At 34.4% G+C, this 4,401-nt stretch overlaps 1 pseudogene; it reads left to right on the top strand.

Annotated features, from left to right (window-relative positions):
• Window positions 1-3,792: 3,792 nt before the first annotated feature.
• Window positions 3,793-4,199, top strand: LOC126085729 (uncharacterized; annotated as a pseudogene).
• The last annotated feature ends 202 nt before the right edge of the window (window positions 4,200-4,401 follow it).

Here is a 4,401-nt window from a genome sequence, read left to right on the forward strand (position 1 = left end):
GATCAAAGATGTTAGCAGAAGTTTTCACAGAATGGATTGTGTACAGCAAAGCAGAGGACAGAGTCCTCACAAAGAATTGTACTGAAATAGTTACATTTGTAAGAGCTTGTCTTTCTCTGTGGCGCCATATATTGGTTTGTTTAAATATCTGCTAGCCTAAAAGATTAGCTTGCCTTCCACTCCATAAAGGACACCACATCCCCCTGTAAAAGGAACTTCCTGCAAATATCTTGCCCAGGGAAATCCACCCCATTAATGGTGACTAAAACAAAAATAAGCATGTACTACATCACTACAAAGGCGCTTTAGGAATAAAAGAAGCAAAAGAGCATCAAAACTTATTAAAAAATAAAGAATATTCCCAAGAAAAATGTTGCCGCAAATCAGAAGAAAATTGTTATAAATCTTTCATTATAAATTAAACAAAACAAAACGCAACAACACAATGAACTGATCACCTCTAAAAACAAAGAACTAAAAAAAAAAATGTAAGAACTCAGGAAAGCAACGACAAGATAAGAAAGGAAAAAACATGAGAGGTCGGCTCTCAGGAAGGAAGTAAAAAAACAAATGAACAAAGCCATCATAGAAATAAAGACAAAACTGGAAAACGCACAACGGAGAACAGATGGTGTGGAAAAACACAATAAGATACACAGAAGAAGAAATGAGAAAAGTCACAAAAAATGAATGCAACTTTAAAAAATATATACAGGCTTAGATAGAACATTATAATTAGAAAAGAATGGCAAAGAGAATTCAACATTTGCATAACTGGAGCCTCTGAAAGTGAAAGTTATAAAAATGGAAAAGAATAAACAATTAAAACATGTAATTTAAGAAAATTTTATTTAAATAAAAAAGACTTAGATATATATCTTACAAGTTCACATGTGATAGGAAACATCGACCTAGAGTGGTCAACATTGAGGCATATCCAAGTAAATTTATTAGAAATAAAGATTTTAAAACATTCTCTGGACATCTAGGCAAAAAGATCAAAGTACATATAAAGAAATAGAAGGCAGGCCTCAAATTCCTGTACAGCAAAATTAAATGTCCTAATATGATGGTGCAACACTTAAAATAACCTCAAGAGGGAAAAAAGTGTTAATTCAAGCATGTTCTACACAGCCAAACTGTCCTTCAAGTATAAAGGTTATGCACAAAAGTTATGAATATGCAAAAATAAGGGAATATAGTTCTCATGAGGGTTTTTAAGGAAACTACTAGAGGATAAACTTATGTTAACCAAGAGATGGCTAGGGAAATACAAGAAGTCAGAGAGCATTGAATACATTTCACTCTAGAATTAACACTAGTACATGTTTGAAGATTAGAGCCATGAAACATAGTTTAAATCTCAGGTGTTCTGACAATGGAGAAATGCTACAATTAAAAATTTAGAGAAAAGTTGAAAGAAGATGGGCAGTAGAGTAACTTTTCTGATTGTCTCATTAAATAATAACCAATAGCTATTATTTAAAGCCCCCCAAGTGTCAGTTTGTCATACTGTGGGGGCTTGGGTGTTGCTGTGATACTGAAAGCTATGCCACTGGTATTTAAATACTAGCAGGGTCACCCATGGTGGACAGGTTTCAGCTGAGCTTCCAGACTAAGACAGACTAGGAAGAAGGGCCCAGCAGTCTACTTCTGAAAAGATTTAGCCAGTGAAAACCTCATGAAGAGCAGCAGAATATTGTTTGATACAGTGCAGGAAGATGAGTCCCTCAGGTTGGAAGGCATTCAAAAGACTACTGGGGAAGAGCTGCCTCCTCAGAGTGGAGTCAACCTTAATGACATGGTTGGAGTAAAGCTTTTGGGACCTTCATTTGCTGATGTGGCATGACTCAAAATGTGAGGAAACAGCTACAAACATCCATTAATAATTGGAACTTGGAATGTACAATGTATGAATCTAGGAAAACTGGGAGTCATCTAAAATGAAATGGAATGTGTAAACATTGATATCCTAGGGATTAGTGAGGTGAAACGGACTGGTATTGGCCATTTTGAATTGGATAATCATATGGTCTATTATGCCGGGGACCACGATTTGAAGAGGAATGGCATTGCATTCATCTTCAAAAAGAACATTTCAAGATCTATCCTGCAGTACAGCATTGTCAGTGATAAGATAACATCCATGTGCCTACAAGGAAGACCAGCTAACACCACTACTGTTCAAATTTATGAAACAACCACTAAGGCCAAAGATGAAGACATTGAAGACTTTTACCAACTTCTACAGTCTGAAGTTGACTGAACATAAATTAGGGTGCATTGATAATTACTGGAGGCTGGAATGCGAAAGTTGGAAACAAAGAAGAAGGATCAGTAGTTGGAAAATATGTTAATTTTTTCATTGCCCATAGTAAGGAGTTAATATATACCATTTAAAGAAACAAATGACTAAGTGGAGACTATACACAGTTATAAATAACATTCTTATAGATCAGAATAACTACAGCCAAAAATACAACCAAAGAAAGCACAAAACCAAAACAAACCCATAGCCATTGAGTTGATTCCGACTCATATCAACCCCATAAGGACAGAGTAGATCTGCCCCAGAGGGTTTCAAAGTCTATAAATCTTTACAGGAACAGATTACCACATCTTTCTCCTATAGAGTGGCTGGTATGTTTGAACTACTGCATTAAAAAATAATAATAATAATTTTTTTTATATTAAAAAAGTTTAAAAACTTCATTCCATAAAAAAGAAAATATTAAAGAAAATGGTGTATTTAAGATAAAGCTAGTTCTCATACTGATTAATGTAAATGGATTTTATTCACCTAGCCAAAGATAAAAAATTCAAAATGAATCAGAAAAACAAAGCAAACTGCATGACATATAAGAAACATAGCAAAACAAAGTTATTTTGTCAAGTTGAAAATAAAAGGTAAGCAAAGGTGTACGATGCAAATGCAAAATGAATAAATAAGCATCATGATCTTATTATTAGAAATGGTAGAATTCAGAAAAGAAAAAAAAAAAGAATTAAGGTAGCTAAAGAAAGGCAGTTTTACCTTAAAACGTGTAATTTACAGTGGGCCTTAAACAATTATGCTTAGCTAGTCGACGGCATTGGGTTTATCCATCAAATAACACGGCACCCAAGTTTGTGAAGCAGAAATGACAAGACACACAAAGAAAAGCAGAAACACAAGTAGTAAAGGACTTTACCTCTTTCAATTTCTGCTAGAGCAAGCGAACAAAAATATTTGAGATAAACACAATAATATGATTCACAAGATGGATAAATCTCAAATTTTATACCCTGAAAATAGAGAATACACTTTTTTTTTCATGTGTCTAGGGAATATTCACAAAAGTTGACCATGTATTACATTACAGAGAAAATCTCAATACATTCCAGGAAGTATAAATAATTCAAACACAATTATTTTTCGCAATGAAATAAATATAAAAATTAAAAACAAAATCAAATAACAAAAAAATGCCTTCCAATTAGAAAATCAGAGAAAAAGCTCTCACATAGAACTTCTGGGTCTATGATGATAAAAAAAAAAAAAATGATGATAGATAATACAAAATTGTATGATTTCTTAATAATACCGTATAAACACACTATATGTGACTATTTTGGCATATAAAATACAAAGAAGTCACCAAAGGAAAATTCATCATTTTAAATATTTATATCATTAAGAAGAATGAATAAAGAATTATACTTGCAGCTATTGCTCCCTAATGCCAGCGCTGCCTCTAGCTTGCTGGATTCCAGTTGAAGGAGAAGGGAGCTGAGTGAGGCAGTCTCTATACCATGGCTCATACACAGGCTACCCACAAATCAACCAGTGGTAAAGCGCGCAGGAAGCAACTGTCTACAAAAGTTGCTTGCAAGAGTGAGTCGTTTGCTGGCAATGTGAAGAAGCCTCATTGTTACAGGCCTAGTACTGTGGCACTCCATGAAATTAGATGTTACCAGACATCTATTAAACTTTTGATTCATAGGCTTCCCTTCCAGCACCTGGTGTGAGAAATTGCTCAAGACTTTAAAACAGATCTGTACTTCCAGAGCACATCTATTGGTGCTTTGCAGGAGGCAAGTGAGGGCTATCTGATTGGCCTTTTTGAAGACACAACCTGTGTGCTATCCACGCCAAACATGTAACAATTATGCCAAAAGGCATTCTGCTAGCATGTCACACACATGGAGAACGTGCTTAAGAATCCACTATTATGGGGAACATTTCATTCTTTAAAAAAAAAAAAAACTTCTTCCTGTTATTAGTAGTTTTGAATATTAGGTATACTTTTTCCATGGGGCCAAAAGTACCTAAGCATACAATTGAGGATGGAGAAATAGATGACAGAAATCAGGTACTGGCAGTTTTTCCATTTTCATTCGTGTGTGAATTTTTAATATAAA

The sequence above is a fragment of the Elephas maximus genome, chromosome 11 (genome assembly GCF_024166365.1).
Source record: "Elephas maximus indicus isolate mEleMax1 chromosome 11, mEleMax1 primary haplotype, whole genome shotgun sequence".
NCBI lineage: Eukaryota > Metazoa > Chordata > Mammalia > Proboscidea > Elephantidae > Elephas > Elephas maximus.